We start from the raw sequence: 18713 nt of genomic DNA, 5'->3' as shown, positions 1-18713 counted from the left end.
CATTCCCTTGCGGTCTGTGTTTTTCGGTCTGTGGCTAGGTTAGTTAAATTCACATGAGTGATTTCATTGGTGTGTCACATTCAATGTCATGAACTCACTGGAAAATGGTAGAAAACAGCATGGAGACAAGTGACAGTATTATGGTGCTTGCTTTTTTCAAAATTTTGAGATGATGACGATGATGAGATGGAGGTGCAACAGGTTGAAAATTTCATCTGATATCAGGCAGTATTTCATGCCAATGTCCAGAGCATCAACACACGCCATCATCCTGCTGGAATAGGGGTGGAAATTAGCGTGTCCACCCAGGTGTTCCCATCACTGCTGATCAGAGCTGGAGCTGACTACTGCAGAGTCATTTGCCCCAAGAGGGAATGCCGATTGTACCCTTTCCCACAGAAGACACAAGCCAGATGTTAGTGGGTATTAATAGGTTTTGTCCGGTGTGACAGAGGCTATATTAACCTGAATCAAATGACTTTGTGAAATGTGAAGTGGATCTCTGTTACCGTTCAATCCAGAGAAAGCATCCCCTTTCCACATCTTTTAGTTCCCTCTTTTGGTTTTACAGCACATTTACTGAATGGTTCAATATCACCACTCACATTTTCAGCAAGCAAAATATGATAACTTTGCCTTTTTAGCTGTGAAGCAGCTCCAGAAAGTGCAGAGTTTAGCAACAGATCGATACTCCTTGTTCTAAAGAAAAAAAAGGATATATACAAACAATCGCTCTGTGCTAGCATAAAGCAGTAGTTGGTTTCATGTCATCCACATTTATAAGTAAAAAAGTTATTAGTTTTAGCTGACTCACAGGCCATATGAATCACAACAAGTAGAAGCCTACAGGGAGGAGTTAATATGCACAGAGAAGTATTAACTCTCAGTGCAGCTGCAGAGAATTCAAATACGTTTCCTCTTTAATCTCAGCTCAAATTCCCATAATATTAATTTTTCATAGTTTTATTTTCAAACAACACAATGGGCCAGGCTATGTAATCATAATCATCTTCATGGGTTTATGCAAATAAACATGATAGACTTTGAGTAACGCTGAACCCTTTGTGGCAGACAGCACCAACTTCACTGATTTCGGTAAACCGACTGAGTGGAGGTTTCCCAGTTTAAGTGCTTCAGATTCGCCTGAGTGGAAGAATTATTTCCACTAATTCTTTTGTAATTTGATTGCTGTTGCTAATCTGACACTGCCTGTAAAAAGAATGTTACCATTGAAATTTTAACAAAGTCGTTAATAAGCATTATCAATAATGTATGAAAACAGAGAAAAATGTGAATTTCTTTGATGCAGGGCATTTAGAAACCGCCTCGCCTGCATTTCCAGCTGCGTGTGTGTGTGGTTGGCACAAGTTCAAGACACGACAGTGATTGCTCGGCTGAAGATGTGAATCCACTCAGACTGCATCCATTAGGAACTTGACAGGCCATCATGTTTGAGCCCATAATCGAACTGGTTTTAATCAGCGATGGGCACGTTACTTTGAAACTGTAATGTATCACATATTAGGAGTCACTTTCATTTGTTTCTTTACAACATTACTGACTGTGTGGAGTAATGCGTTACTGATTATACTGCTTTTGCCAAAATAACCACAGAAGTACAACTAGCATCATATTTGGTTATATTATGCTTAAATTATGATTCTATAGCTGCGGCATAACTGGCCTCTCTGTCTTACCTTATGATTGGTTTTGACAGGAATTTTGCTGACAAGCGTTTTCCCTGCTTGCATGTCTCCTCAACAGATACTCTCTCATTTGTGAAAACTGGCAGTTGTGACATTTGAAAAATAGCAGGGACGAGCTTCTGTTTGACATTTTCCTGGGATCAAACAATAAAGGCAACTTTTAGTCTGCTGAAGTGCGAGCAATCAGAAATCTGTGCCATGTAGTAGCCCAGCTAGAAATTAACATGCATCTCTTTGCTGTCAGTTAGCGTGCATTTGGAAGTCAAAGGAAGCAAATCTGCACATCTCTCAAAGGCTTCAGAGTAAAAAGAGTAAAAACAAAACTGCATTTTTTGTCTCAAACAAAATAAACAAACTGGTTGAATGACTCATTCATGGAAACTGTCATGCATGGGAAAAAATGCACATGGAAAGAAAAACCTTGTTTCATTTGCCTAAAACTCAGTCAAGTTTCAGAATCATTTACTCACTTAGTCCATACACATCATAGATGATTCAGGGCAAGTGATGAAGCTGCTTGTTTGTCATAGTGCAGATAAGGAGATAAACTCTTATACGATTTTTTTTTCTTTTTTTTCTTTTTTTTTCTTTTAGCTGCTCCCGATTGGGGACCACCTTCCTGAGCCTTGTCATTAGTTTTTCTTGTCCTAAAAAGCAAGTTAGCCTTTGTTCTGGCATTTCATTGCATTCAAATGAAGCCGTTCATCTCCAATTTGATTTCAAGTTATCCATTTATGCATAAAACTATCTTTTGATTTTGAGTTCACACCTTCATCATTTTAGCCTTGATAACCTAAATATTCTAATTAGCTTCTCCATATTGATATGAATATCTGTAACACAGATAGAACCTTAAATTTCAGAGCTCACAAGGTTAATCCCTCCCGACAGCCAACTGCGGGCAATCAATCTCTGTGGAGGAAGAGTACTCTCCCTGTCCGTCTTGTAAGGAGTGTGATGGAGGGCTCAACCAGGGACATCACTTAGCCAATACCCCACCTTGACTCTGCCCTCTCTCCAGGGACTGAAATGATACTTCAGCATCGGTGTGTGAACAGCCGCTGCCCACACCATGTATCCATCACTACAGACACATTGCAATCGAGACACATTAAGTCGAAGGTGATTTTATTTTAATTGCAGAGATGTTGCTTGGAGGATGGGTTAATAAAAGCAGGGTGAACGCCACAGCATGCCTTTTCTTTGTGACATGTAGTAAACAAGCGCATGAATAATAGCCTGCACTGAAGAGCGTTTTGTAGTCAAGGGCATTCAGTGTGGCTTGACTGAAATGACTGCTGAACTGACAATGCTGATAAAATTGAAGCTCTTGTTTTTCTGTCAACATGGGGACATGAGCAAATCTGATGATTGTTAGTCTATGAAGGAACTATCAGCAAGACTGTCATAGATATCGGTTATGACAGTTCAAAATTACACATTGCACAGGAGGCAGAGAAGTGAGTGAAAGAGACACTTCTTTGGACACGGGGCTGAGATCAGAACATGTTGAAGTTGTTGCATTGAGAATGGGAGAAGCTTGCTTGGCAACGGCAGTCAATAGTTATGTATTTTCTATTTCCTCAGGAGTGAAGAGTAAAGCCATGAATACATAATTGAACAAAAGCAAAATAGTCCAGTACAAAGAACAACTCCTGCAAGACCCATTAGTATGAGCTGCTTGGACTAAACAAAAAACTAATTCCATTTTCTCGTCAATGTTGCTGCATGGGGAATAAGAACTAGTGGCAACATGAAGTGCTCTTAGAGCAGAAAGTTGCTATTAATACACAATGGCTCAACAGTTTCCATGTGATTGAAGTAATGAACATGCCGTGCCTTATCTTAAAACGGTGTCTTCACCCTTTGACCCTCGCAATTGGTGGATTAGAGTGCTATAATTATCGAACACGATGTGAGAAAATGGTATTTATTGGCATTATCTCAGTTCATGATGTCAGCCTGACTCGATTAACTCCTCCAGTGAAGAGTGAATGAGGTTATGAGCCTTATCAGGTGGGATTGTGCCTGTGAGCTGTGGGCTGTTTGCTGTTTGCCTGTTTGCCTTTGTCAGTCATGAGGACCTTCTTATTGATGGCTGGGGTCCAGGAGGCTAAACCGATATTACAGTTTTTAATGGCAGCCGTGCAGATACTGTGCTCCCTGTGCAGTGCTGTGAAACCTTTGTTCTCCCTGCCTCCAAGCAAACATGCCTTTAATCAACTCCTAGACCTTGTGCTGAAGAGTAGCTTTAGAGATCTGCTAATGAAAGCAATGAAGGAGCACATACCCTGCGTCCATAGGCAAGGATTGACAGTTCAACACATTGTGAAAGATGTTTACAAAGCTATCATCCTAACAGCTTATGTCTCCCCTCGTACTCTTGCCATCATCTGAGGTGGACAGACTGAAATGGTTCAACACAGGCCTGATGACAGACGAGGTGTTTGTTCTTAGCTGAAGATATCTGTGGCCATCTTGGCAAAAACAACAGATTACTCATGATGGATGAACAGCGTTGACTGCCACTTTGAGTGCAGGCTCTGAAAAGTCTAATAAGAGGTTTACTGAATCCTGATGAAATGGATGTCAGCATTCTACTTCTTATCATGGGGTGTGTTATGAAAAACCCCAGCATGTTGAATGCACATTTATAACACCAACACAACCAAACATGAGTGATGCATCAAGGAAGACATGACTTACAAGGGCATAAAAGAAAAAAGAAATCAAAAAGAAAGAAATGCTCAGCAGGTGACTGGTCATTACACAAAATATGGGAATAATCATGAAGGCATGGCAGACGTGGCTCGTTCCTTGTAAGTCTTCTGTATGGAGAGAAGTAAACAAGTGGAATCAGCTGTTGATGCCACGGTTATCTTCATACATATGGATCTCTCAGCTGCTTCTGAGAGCATTGTTCTAGCCCATTTGAATCATCGTCAGCTGCTCCTTCCCATTGATTGGAACGGTTTTGCTCCTGCTCGGAGATAAGAGGAACTTTAGGTTAGTGTGTGGGGACGCGCTTTGAATAAATACATATTCTGCTAATCAACAAAATAAACGTGGATGTGCCCTTGCTGTTAGCCAAGAGAAATTTCTGCTCCTTATTTTCTACAGTCATGGCTTATTAAAAACTATAACCTGGTGTTAAAATGCTTTACAACTTCTGTAATCTGTGGACGGTGCAGTCTCAAGGTGAATGCGTGTCATTTCTCTTTCTATTCGCTGTGACATGTTGCAGGAAGACTGGATGCCCTCAGAGCACAACTTTGATGATAGCTTGTGATGGCCAGCCCAGGTGCGAGAATAACATTAGACCTGCTGGACAGGTGGCAATGCGAGAGAGGAGGGCTTGGAGGCTCAATAATGAGGGGTATGCCAGCTAGACCCCCATCTGTTGCCATGCACAGAACTCTGATCCATTAAATTGCAGCACACTCAAGTTTTGTCACAGATGAGAAAATGTCTGCTCCTTTGCAGTGTGATCGCAGGGTTTCTAGTACCTTGAAGGCATTTAAGTCACATGTTAAAGCACATATTTTAATAGACCATATTTTGTCTTCTAGTCGAATAATATTTGCATTGTTTTTGTTCTCATGAAGAATTCCTTCATTTGAAAGACAGTGCTGAGGATGTTTTTTTTTTTTTTTGACAAAGAGCATATTATATTCTTCTACCTATATTGTACTTGCTCTGTTCCTCTCCACGCAAATCTACAGGGTAGCTATTTTTAAAGAGCCCACTCAGCCTGTGTGCTCACTAATTAGAATATGTGGCAGTGCTCAGAGGAAGATGCCTCATAGGCAGTTAAATGCAGTGAAGCTAAAGATAATAAGTCCTTAAAAACAGTTACTAAAACAGGTAGTCCTTCTTCTCGAACCCATTTTTCTTCTCAGTGGATCAGTTCGCCCAAATTACAATGAGATATATTTTGGAATTGCATTGAATGGAATTTGATTTGTGGTGCTCACAGCTTTGGAAAAGTCCATTCATTGCATTTATGTTTTACAATACCATTATATCATTTAAATGCTTTTAAATTGCACAGAGACGACTCTTTCCAGAATCCCAGCAAGTAAAAGAAAATATGTTGTTTAGGATTTTGATTGAAATGGCCCTTTAAAAATATAGCTAACCATACAGAATACTGTAATGACTGTAATGATCAGAAATCAACAAAAACTTTAGATCCATCTGAAAGAAGGCAAAATGAAATCCAGTTCTCACCTGAAATGTCGACATGGGAAAGTGAAAAGTGACGCGTGGAAATCATGGTGGGAGATTTTGCACTTCTAACTGCATCTCCATGCTCTGTGTTCGCTGCTGTTGTCGCTTTGAAAATCTGCTGTGACAATTACACCGCGGTTGTGTCATGAATAATCCACTGTATCCATAGGGATGAATATGGATAAGTATTGCCTTGTTTGAACCCAAACAGTCTCTTCCTTGCACCATCTTGTTTTTTGTGCCACGCTCTTCTCTCTCTTTCCTCTGCCTATCACTTCCTCTCTCAAACCATGTCCTTTATTGCAGTAAATCCAACAATAAACATAATAGGGCTGCTAAACATGAGGCTTGCGTTTTGTCTCTTTTGTGGCTCAGCTTAGATATTGTGCATTGTTTTAGACGGCAAAGAGAGAGTCTTTAAGGGATTAAGAGTAAATTATGGCACTGGGAACTGAGCTACTGGGAATGACCCTGTCGACGGGGATATTTGCGAGGTGAGCAGTTTCCATGGATTTTCCGCTGTCGGCCAAGTGGCTGCTGTGTTGCCAGAACCTGCGGTGTGCCTGGTGTCAAAGGAAAGCGAATTCCCACATACACTGCCTCAGAACCAGCCTGGGTACTGCACTCAGTGCGTCTTCTGGCTCATTTCCAGCAGACACATCGTCTCATCCACAGCAGGGCGTGTCTCTGGTTGCTGTGGTCATTGCTTCCACCCCTCTCCCCTCATCCCCGTGCTGACTTCAAGGTCCAGATTGCTCTTGACTTGACTGGCCTGCAGCAGTGTGGAGGTTACTGTGAAAAGATAATGGGGGAACCATTTGCTCAGTACAGTGTGTGATCAAAACAGTGACATTATATAATCATCCCAGTTCAGTATTGATCGTACTGCTGGATAATGTGCCAGTCAGTGTCACAACAATAAGGGCTACTTTTGACTGGAGCTGATTCTCGGTCAAAAGGACAGTTGCAGTAACAGTGACACTGTCAATAAAAACAGTAACAGACTTTTATTTCTGACACAGATTGCTTTTTGTCAGCCTAACTCTACAACTACTTCAAACGTTGTAAATTGTATTCCCTAAACCAGATCATTACTGTGTGTGGTAAATACTGGATATTAGTTTGTATTTCATGATTAAATTGCTTCTCCTCATTCACAAACAATAAATAATGCAAAAAAGACAGAATTGACGCAGAAACAAAGGAAACCAAAAGAAAAGAAAAAATCAACCTCCGCTCATAGTAATAATAATAATGACAGGGTTTTTCACTAACTGGATAAATTGATTTTACATTCCCTTTAAAGACAAGAGAAGGCTGCTGAATGCCCAAATCATATGAGTGTATTTTCAGTGCCCACAGAGACTCTGACCAGCTGGCACTGCGCAGTGACTGAGTCTTTCCATGAGCCAAAAAATAAAGGCTCTGTTTGGTCATGCTGATTCATTTTTATCAGTGAATGATTACATATCCCCATCAGCACTCAGCAGGAAATATTCAGACATGAACTCAAAATTGCACTTCAGGCCATCAACAAAGCATCAGGCGAATCGTCTCCAAATAGTGCCACAGAACGCACCAAAGGCACTGCCTTGTACTTCTTTTTTATGTACAGTTTTAAATGTTCTTTCATCTGAATTACTAAATTTAGCGTGTTTCCTTAATTGTGCAACTCAGACTTTCTGACCATGTGTTGCCTTCACTGCCTGGAAGGCATTTGTACGTCATATTGACATGCTTCATATTCACCAATAGCTTATGGAAATATTGGGTAGTAAGATTCAATTACAATAATATCAGAATAGATTGTTGGACCATAAGCATGACTAATGGCTTTTAGACTGGGGCAGCTGTTAATTGTATTACGTTGCTTAATGCCGTAAAGCACTGAATAAGCACATGAATGCAGTTATTAGTTTCACTAGGTTAATTTGTTGTGATGGTCTTGAGCAGCGCCATCTTTCCAACAAGAAGAAACATGGTTTATTACCAATGTCTTAATTCAGAGACACATAGCTTGAACTGGCATGAGATGAGGACTGCTGAACATCTGAACCACAGCATCATTTAGATTTAGCACGATAGGTAATGATTGTAAATTACCTTTGAGCTATCGTGCATGTGAAATTGTTGTGATTTGTTAACAGCGACTTGTTCAGTTCTTGGTTTTGTGCACGCTCATTTTTTGGACCTGGAGAGCAGAGAGCCCAGAGTACAGATTAGTGGATATGAAAGAGAGATAAAAGATTAATGTGGCCTGATAAATATTTTTCCGCTACTTGAGTTTTATACCCATTACTATAAAATAAAACAAATAGAGAAAATGTGATAATAATAAAAATTTGAAATTGCTCTGTTACAATGGTGCCGTGTCCATAAAAAGATTGTTGGGTAGAAAGAAGTTTTGATGGGAGCTGCTGTGGGCGATTTTGTTTCACTTTGCTGAGAGACTGCTCCCGGTTGACTGGTCAGCTTCCCCCTTGCCTTGAGCACCTGGTAGTGTTGGCGGCTGCATCGGACCGGGTACGACCTGCCTTGCTTAACTCCTTTCCAGGAGGCTCTCGGGCTGTCCTTGGGCTGTCCTCCTGTAGTGGTTATGGACAGCACATGGCCATGTCATGCAGAAATTCAACCCTGAAGAGTGGAAACCAAGCACTCTTTGAAAAACACTCCATTAAGATGCAAAATCCCAAAACTGGAGCCACTCGTGCCCTGGATAGCTTGTATTTCAAACAGCAAAGGGGTCTTGGAAGCTGGTGTTTTGAGTAGGGACTTGAGAGGTTACCTTTCATGAGGAAGGCCTCATCGCTGATGAATGGACCCCAGCTCTCAAGCTCCAAGAGTAAGGACGAGTGGTGAAAATCCCAGGTAGCCCTGCTGGTGTCTGTCCAAAGACAGATTCACTGAGTGTAACAGAATCACTCCCCTTGCCACAGGCAAGCAGTGGTTTGCATCTGCATGTGCCAGGAGCATTATGGATAAGCTTGTATTTGAACTAGAGAGCCCTGGGTGTGGTGGAGCCGGGTTATACTGTGGCTTACAGTCACAACACAGCATGAAAACATAACGACGGTTCTTGAATAGTTTCTGACTGGGACGAGGCTTGAATGAGATTCCATTGGCTGGTTTAAAGTTGGCCAGCAAAAGTAGCTGAAAGTGTTAGTTAGCAGGAGCAAAATGTCATGGAAACTCACACTGGAACCATGCAGAAGGCGGAACATGGAGGTGGTGATTATGAGCTTTCCTCATGAAAACATCAGCATGTATAAGGTGTAAGAGGAGGTCAACCACACTTAAATTCCCTCCTCATTATATAGAGTATATGGAAATCACTTCCCTACCCCTGCCCTCAAACTCCTCCTCTCCATGTCAAGAGTGACAGAAGATGGTTGCTGAAAAACACCAAAAAAAGACTGTCACTGAAAAGAGTCATTTCAGTTCAGAAAAGTTTTTCAGTGCCAGTGTTTGCTTTTCTGTCTCAACTTCAGGGTTCAATGGCATTATTCCGTTGTTTCATACCCAATGTTATTGTCAATGCAAAATAGCAAAGTTGCTGTTTTGGGTGCAGTGTTTGTTTGCATTTATTCTTCCACTGCTCAGAGTGTTAAGTGCCACTCATTGTAACATCACCAACACACGATGTCATTCACAACAAGTTTTCAGTTCAGGCGGATGTGTCGTAAAGCGCCATCAGTGTTTGCGAGCCGAGGTGATTTATGAAGCATCTATTTCATATCAAGGTGGAAGCCGATGTCTCCAAAAGGCTTTACAGGTGACACTTTGAGAATGTGAACAGATTCATCAAAGTGGATTATCTTTGCGGCCGAAAGTACTCTCCAGAGGTTGACCTTCTTTCGAATTCCATCACTGCGACATGGAACACAACTGTGAGTGTGTTTTGAAAGATAAGGGACTGATATGCCAGGAGGGTGACGAAGTGAGTGTATGTGCAAGTGCGTCTCACATGTGGTTACGTATAACACAACACTATCCGCAGTTTCACCACACAAAATTTGTATAAATTACGTTTAGTTGAAGAGTTTGTCACCACTGACAATCTCCTCTCTCCCATTTTTCCAGCGTGTTGTGACCTTGGGAAAGTCACCTCCTCGTCATTCTCCATTTCCATGTTGTTGTTTTTTTGTTTGTGTTTCCTTACATCTGAGGCAGGAGCGGTGAACACAGGCCTGACATGACAGACCAGTGATGAATCAGAGTAAAGAAGCTTTACCCAACAGCTCTTTCAATTTATCATTCACCTTCGCCCAACACAATGTCCATAAATAGTGTCAAAACTAATTTTCACTTGGTGAGAAACACTGCATTCAATGGATGTGGCATATATTTGCTCCAAGTGAATAGCATTATCAGTGTTTCACAGCTTCAAATTCTCTTTGCAGAAAACAAGGGCAGAGAGTCTGTTTTACCTTTAAACATTTTCTATGACAACACATTACAGGGCAAAATATCTCAACAACTTGGAACTGGGCCCAAGATACCTAGAGGGCATCATACACAGTTTTAACTTCATGTAAACACTCGAAAATATATCCAAAACTGACTTCCACCCACAAGACAACTGTAAACACTCCATCAATTTTGTGTCAGTCTTTTGTTCCTCTGAACAGCACAAAGTGATGAGAAGATGTAGTACAGCAAAGTATAGTATTTCTTTGCATGTGTCACTCCCTCCTGCTGTTCATCACATCACTCTTCAAATTGCTTTCCTAAATATTAGGTTGCATTTTGAACATACACGGTCTCCTGTGGAACCAATTCCTGACACCACACACTTTTTGCGTAAATATGGTCATGGGGTGTGATTTTTGCAACATTAAAGTCTTGTACTTGTAGTCATCCAGCAAATACTGTAATGCACCCTGCGTATTTCCATCTTAGGACACAATTTGGACTGCATTATTTTACACAGCCCTTCACATCCCGACTGTGCAGTGCCTTAGTCACGGTATAAATCGGTGCTTAGCAAAGAGGGAAAATAATGCAACTTCTCATCTCAGAAATGATTGGAATTTTATTGTTTTATCAAATCAAATGTGAAAACAATGTGCAGGTATTCCTTATTTAAACTTGTGACAAACCTTATTCCCAACATTATTGTTTCACATTGATCGGAAAATTGGGATTTGGAATTATGCATTTCCCTTGTGTGCTATATGGAGATATGAAGCCTGACAGTGTCACCATCATGCTAGACTGAAGCCAGAGGAGAGGAATGGTGTATGTGCACGACTACCATTATCCTGGAGCTCGGAAGATAAAGACTTAGGAGGGTTGAGTCCTGGATTGCCTTAAGCGGGGACCCTCATCTGCATGCAACAAGGTCTCTGCAAGGCATTGGTGCAGCCGCATGATGTCAAGCAATTTTCTGTAACACAAGGAAATTTGATTTCTAGTAGAGTGTGGAGTAGAGATGGACACTCCAGAATCACTTTAAAACATCTCAGTTTATATCAAATACAGCTCAGCTGGACTGAAGCGTATCCTCATGGCATGGTGTCATGCGCCCCGCGGTGTGCACACCATAAACCACCTTGCAGGTAATGCTGAGTGATAGAGGAACTGCAGCCATAGTGGTTGTCTTTGTTGTAGTGTGTTTCCCTTGTCATAACTGGCATAGAAACAGCAGTTTTACCTGTACAATTAAATTCAATATTTTGGTTTATTGTAAGATTTCTGCTCCACACCTTCTTTGTCTGGAGGGTGCAGGCAGTTCAACAACCAGACAGAAGTAAGCGTGTGTCTTTTCATTTCAAATTGCAGGTCTGAATCTTTCATGTTTCTGTATTAAAAGCATCCTATTACAACCTCTGTTGAAAAGGCAATTTTGTGTCTAATGGGCTACTGAAATGGTAAACCTTAAAATGTTGTGCCTCAAGCAAAACAAAGATTTGATTTAAGCATCATGGTAAAGTTCAACGCTGCTATGGCCAGAATGGTTGAGAAGAGAACAAGGAGAAAAATAGGAATCCCAGTCGACCACATCATGGCAAAGGCATGAGCTGCGTCTTGGCATCAATCTGTTTCCTGTCTGAAAGCCTTGACTCCTGTTCTTCCCAGCATGATCAATGGATGCTTACAAGCTACTACTTCAAAACCATGCTCATGAATTAAACAAAGGGCAGGTTTTCCACCATTTCTGTGTGTTTAAACGACTTCTTTAGCAATAATGGGGTGAGTGGGCATGTTTAAGGTGACATGTCTGCTGGCTATTATACTGCCAGTTAAGAAGTCTCATTGTGTAAACGGTGATTAATTATAGTAATATATAATAATAATGTACTAATGGTTTCCAATGATAGGGGTAAAGGAGCGAAAGGAATAGGCCCACTAAGAATATCTTGAGAGACTACTTTTCAAAAACCTCATTTTTTTCTTTGTGTGTGATTGTGGCCACTTTGGGAATCCATCCTTACCTGCAATTCCAGATTTGGATTGCTTGTTGGTTAAAATTAGTCTCGTGGCTGTTATTAGCCTGACGGTCGTCAGATCATTGTACAGCTGCGGGTAGATGTGGCAGAGACTGAACAGCCAAAGTGAAATGAGCAGACAGAAAAGTTCAGCTTCACCTGGCATACACCCAATACAAACCCTGAACCCAAATATGTGACGGAGTGCACTCTGCAAGTTTGCCTTTGTCAAATTTTCATCTTGCCTAAGATGAACCTGGAGTAGTCTTTTTTTTTTTTTTTTGTACTTTATTTTTATAAAAGGAACATACAGAAGAGCATAGAACGAACATTTGGTCACCTATACATTCATTCAGGCATTATACTGATGGAGTTACAAATACATGATGACTCAATGAGCATCTCTTGTGGACATGTACACAATCCATTTTTCCCAATAGTGCAAATATTTAACAGTCTGTAGATTTAACGAGAAGGTCATCCTTTCCATATTTTGAATATTGGTCACAATATCGATCCAGTCTGACTCTGCTGGAGGTGTGGGCTGTAACCAGCTCTGAGTTATGGTTTTCTTACTGGCTGCTAATAAAATTTTCAAAAGATATTTGTCTCGTCCCGGCATATGGGGTGCAATATTCCCCAAGTAGATTGTGGAGAAAGAGCTGTTGATTTCATCACCAAAAATATTTTGTATTACTTGTGTGATCTTTTGCCAATATGGCTGAATAGCTGGGCAGCTCCAAAATATGTGAAAATGGTCTGCTAGCTGTTCACCACAGTTCCTCCATCACAGTCCCCTGGCCGTCTCCCCTGTCTGTGCATATTTCAACTTAGGGGTTATAAAATATCTAACCAGATTCCGCCAGCAGAAATCTCTCCAGAGACCAGAACTAGTAGAAGTTGACCGCACAGAGCAAATATTCAACCAGTCTTCTTCTGAACCTGGAGTAGTCTTACCTGATGAACTGTTTTGGGTTTTTTTTTGTTTGTTTTTGTAGAAATTGTAAAATGGCAAAACAAATTTTACATATCACGTTTTCATGTATTTTCTTTACATTGCAGAACACTTTCAAAAAGGGACCAAGAAGTGACGACTACAATTCAGGTTTTACTGACAGCCTCCATTACTATGTACAAGGATTGCATGTTAATTTTGTTTTTACAATATCGGTGTGACATGAAAAGATGAGTTATTCATCACACAATGGCTTCCTCATGACACTGCCATGTGAAAACAAGTTTTCTCAATTACTCACCGTCTCGTGCTTGTGTTGCTCTAACTGGAGGGACACTCTTAGGCCTTTGCTACTCGTAGTGCTTCGATGGAAACAGTAGAGACAAGATGAGAAAATTGAAGAAGGAATTGGTTTAGGGCGACGTCGGGAGGTACAATATGTGTGCCTGTAATGCTACCTTTCACGGTGCCCTGGAAGTGTGTTTAAACTGTGCTGTTTTCATTGGACCTGCAGCAGAGAGACAAGCCTCTGCAGCAGCATGTGCTGCCCAGAGAAAGGAGAGCATGCCCGTGTTGCTCTGAAGGGAGTCGCTGCTGTTTATGGGGGAGTTGACCCTTTTAATCGGGTAATTCATTCGGTATTATTGCTGTAAAAAGCAGGAGGCACTGACCATTTCTTACAGCTCAACCTCATCAATAATCCACTAAACATTAATTATTCACAGAGCTCTGGACACAGGTGAGAGGATGTAACAGCTGTTGAACTTTACCAGCTGTGTCACCTCATGTTCAGTGGATTTCACTTCCAAAGTTTCTACTTGTCTGGTACCGCTCACAGCTTTGTGTTGACGATGCAATGATTAATTAATTAGTGGACCAACAGAAAACCAAAGGACATGGAAACTCTTCGTCTGTTTCATTCACGTTTCTTTTTTAGCCCCACACTTGAAAAGTAATTTTTGACAGCACAGTTATCTAGCTAGATTGCATTTAGTTAATTTTCTTTGTAAAGTTTGCCATAGTAGTTTGATTGACTTATTTAATTCAATTTTCTTTGAGTTAGCAGTTCCTGGGCGTTGCAGATGTTGGAGTTGTCTGGCTAGCCAAACAAAAATCAAATGAAATAAATGGTGTTGCTTGCCAGATGGACTGCATGATGTTCCTCCTGCATCATGGCGATGGATAGTGTTTCCTAGTTTGATGAACTGTGTCCTCAGTTGATATTAGGCAACCTTATACTGACGTGTTTTGAGATTGCTGTGGTTGGGAAAATGTCTTACTCTGTCCCCCCGTGTCTCAATGGTCTGATCAGCCACTATATGTTTCCCCCGCGTCTCAGTTAAGTCTTATTACATTGACCTCATTTATGGGCTCAGATTTATTGGACTAATAAAGTGTTTTTGGTACTTTTTTATGTTTTCTATATAAAAAAAGACACATTTTTCAAGCAACCATCTGTGTCTGGTCTTCCAGCTCAGCCCATGACACTTTTTATAATCCATTCATTGTGAAGTCAAACCGAGCTGAAATTGTATAAACTAAACAATGACTCCAAAAATAGACAGATTAGTTGATTATAGAAATAATTGTTATGCAGCCCTGAACCATGAGATTAAAATACATAACTTGCTCCATCTAAAGAGAGAGAATTGCTGATGTTATCACACGCGATTTTGTGTTTTTGAAGCCCAAAATTCAGTTACCTGCTGCCGCTGTTTAAGGGCCGCCATCATGCACAGCTGCCCAGAGCAGCTGTTGAAACTGCCTTGTGATTCCACTTGTGACTGTGCGTGTGTGTGTGTGTGAGCTGAATATGATGAAGTGCTTCACTGCCAAAGGGTTACTTACAGCTGCGTTGTCCCAAGAGAGTTTGTTGTGTGACACTGGCAGGGAGAGCGCAGTGACCCCAGTGATGGCCAGCTGAGGGACAGAGGCCAGCTCTCACTGTGTTAGAGGACAAACCTCTCAGTGGTCGGTTAAACTAATCACCACAGGGACCAGTGACTATTGCCTCGTTACAGACCTGCATCCCCACTTTAGAAATAAGTCTGACAGATAAATGAATGGACTTCATTCTGTTGCACTTTGAGCCTCGCACAATGCAAATGCAGCTAACGAGCAGACTGACTGCTCCAAATTTATGCCTCTGGTGGCCAAACTGGCCAAAGTCCCATCTTTCTGCCTCATTCTGTTTATCTTTTTCTTATTGCTTTCTTATCTCATTGTCATTGATATGCTATTATCCATTTTATTGTCTTTTTTCCGGCACATATTGCACTCATCCGTCTCGTGTTGGATCCCTGTTTATCCCGCAAATGGTTTCGTCCATGTCTTCTCTCAAGGTGGTCTTCACGGAGGTTGCTAGTTAAGCTGCTGTATGTGAGCTATTGTTCGCTGTGCTTTGTTTGTTTGTGTGTGTGGGGTTGTGTAATGTTTTGCATTGTCTTCATTTGTTGATCACTGATATTATTTAAGGCTTGGCTTGCGATATGTGGGGTATGCGTAAACTAGCGTTGTATGCATTTTCGACATGACTTTACCATGAAAACAAGCTCTCACATTGTTTCCAGATTTACTGTTTTTTGTTTTTGTTGCCGTTTTCCTTCTCATGTAAAGTGCATTTTTAAATTTCAATGATGAGGCAGTGAAGCAGTATTGTTAAAAAACCTAGTTTATTGAAGTATATTATTTATTTTTTACGTAATCAGCAATGATGCTAGAGAGGTTTTCCAGGAAGCAAATTAGCAAAATGTCATCAAACTAAGGCAATTAACAATCCTGATTATATTTCCATGATAACTGTGCTAAACTTTAGAGGTGGGCATGAAAACCTGGCAGGTACAGTAGACTTTGCAGTCATAACATTGAGAAACATTGTTTTATCCTCCCTTACATTTTGTGATGAATCATATAATGAGGATTTATGTAGCATATTGTGCTAATTATTTACCGAACAGCCTATACCTTTGAAAACCTGTAGGAGGTTTTCAGTGTTCTTAATTAGCGACTACATTTACATGTTGCCTGTCTTAGCTAATATAACTGAATTAATGTAACTGATGTCACCCTTGCACTGCCTCAGTCATTAATATAGTATAATGTTGTTGATTATGCTAAAAAAAAATCTGAAAATGAATGATGATATGAAATTTCATTTTAATAATAATTGTATAATAAATGATTATATTATGATTCTGCTTCTATACAGAGTCATGTTAGCTTAATGTTATTGTTTTCTTGGAGACAGTCAGTCCTTGCAGTTAAGAAGATACATGTTATCAACAATGTATTGCTGCTGCTTCATTTGTTTAAAATGGAGCAGCTCTCCCTCATTTTCTTACAGCTGTGTTTTTCGTTGATCAAGTTCAGTATTTTTTTTTCATTTTATGACAAAGGCTGTAACTTACTGTCTTCAGGCCACGTAATCATATAAACAAAACAGTTAAGTGTTATTATGCAGTAACTCTATATAGTGTGGGATTTTATAAATGTACTCATGCATTTCACCGTGCGATAAATGCGATAAACACACCGACATTGTTACAGAGAAGTGTTGCTGTGTTCCCTCCTATTGATTTTCAGTGAAAGTCCTCCAAGGAATGTCAAAGCGTTACACTTTTCAGATAGAAAGAATATATTGATATGCTTGCCATGCGCTTGCAAACATTTCCAGTTCACAGCAAGGAGAATCTTATCATGGTGTCTGACTTTGTCAACACTATTAAATTTAGAGGGAGTCAGAGATTAATAACTTCCATGTACGGAGAAAATAGGAAGAGGCGCGGGCTTGGGAGTATACAGAAAGATTAATGAGTGTCAAAAACAATGAATTTTCCAAATGGCATACGTTACTTGTTTGGTCTTCCCAGTTTCCTCATCAGATAAGAGCCTGTTCAAGATCAACAAGAAATGACCCATTTTTATAGATAAACATTTTGTCCTTTCTGCAGAGTTCAGATTAACACTGACCTATTTTTAAGTAAGAAATAGTACTTTTTTCCCTCCCTCCACTCTCAGCTATGGGTATGGCTTGTTAAATTGCAGTACAGTCTTTTAGCCTCAGCTTGCCTAATACTGGAGATACCAACATGTAAACACACACACACACACACACACACACACACACACACACACACACACAATTTTCTTTGCAAACGTGTCATGATGGATGCCCAGCAGTTCACAAATATCAGCAGCAGGGAAACTCATGCATGCAGCATTGATGAGCATGTTGAATACAGATGCAACTTTGAGCAACAGAAAGGTGGTAAGAAGCCAAAAATTATCATTGACAACAACAGAAACAAATGAGGTATGACATTGTGAACAATGTCACCGGCACCTCCAGTTGGAAGGAAGCAGCGGCCTGTTAGCTGTTAGACATTTCAATTAACAGACAAGATGTGTCAGCACACAATGCACTTGTACACCAGAGGTGGAGGAGACATAAATACTACAAGAGGAGCTTATTCTCGAGGAGCGAAGAGGTGCTCTTGTCAGTCAACCTTAGTGTCCACAAGAAACAGCACACCGTGTGACCCCCAGTCAGTGCAGATTTGGTCAAGGCTTTTTTTTTTTTTGGAAAACCCCCAGTTCTGCTTCACCTGCAGCTCTGTCAGAAGCTTCATTCAGGGATTGGAGAAAGAAAAATGGCTTAATGTCAGGCTGCTTTTTCTGTGTGTATCAACGTAATTCATAGTTTGGATAAAAACATTTCTCAAGCGGCCAATTTGTTAAAAGTCCAGGAATTTATCTCTCAAGAGGCTTCTCATGAAGTCTACAGTGCTGCCATGATTTCTTTTTGTGTGTACAAAGACAGACACAAACTTGTTGCCTTTGAGGTTGGTGATTGATCCTCCTCCACCCGTGAATTTCGTCCTTGTGTTAACTGTGTTTTCTGTAGTTTTTCTCTGTGATGCCACACTCTAAAATGACCACCCTCCTTGCTCTGTGTGTTTGACTATCCATGAAATCAAAGATACCCATAAAATTACTGAGTAGTTGCAAGAACCTAATGCAAACAACAATTCATTTTATTCTCATTAAAAAATTGCCAGAAACAAGTAATATTATAATCTTTCCTCCAGGGGAGCAGGTCAGCTGTTTCCTCTTGTGAACACAACCAAATTCTCAGTGTACCTTTGCAATTTAGAAAGCCATTAATGCTTCTATTTCCACACTGTTTTTACCATCACACAGGGCGTACTGGATTAGGTTGGAGGGTGGTATGGGTGGTGTCTGGAACCGGGCATTTTCTGTGGTGTATGCAGCTTTGTCTTATGTTGAGCACACAGCACTTAGCATTCATTGCTGATGTAGCAGTTTATACAATGAGTCCTCAAAATCTGAGGTTTACCGGCAACGCTGCTGTTAATCTCTCCTAGTCTGAAGCCT

General features: G+C 40.6%; 1 protein-coding gene across 4 annotated transcripts in view; it reads left to right on the top strand.

The window, feature by feature from the left end:
* Window positions 1-18713, top strand: part of LOC139336788 (cell adhesion molecule 2-like) — a 129181-nt gene that overhangs the window by 68712 nt on the left and 41756 nt on the right. The window lies entirely within an intron of this gene.

Source organism: Chaetodon trifascialis, chromosome 9, assembly GCF_039877785.1.
Source record: "Chaetodon trifascialis isolate fChaTrf1 chromosome 9, fChaTrf1.hap1, whole genome shotgun sequence".
Classification (NCBI taxonomy): Eukaryota; Metazoa; Chordata; class Actinopteri; order Chaetodontiformes; family Chaetodontidae; genus Chaetodon; species Chaetodon trifascialis.
Note: the sequence above shows the minus strand (reverse complement) of the source record. Positions and strands in the feature narration are given on the sequence as shown.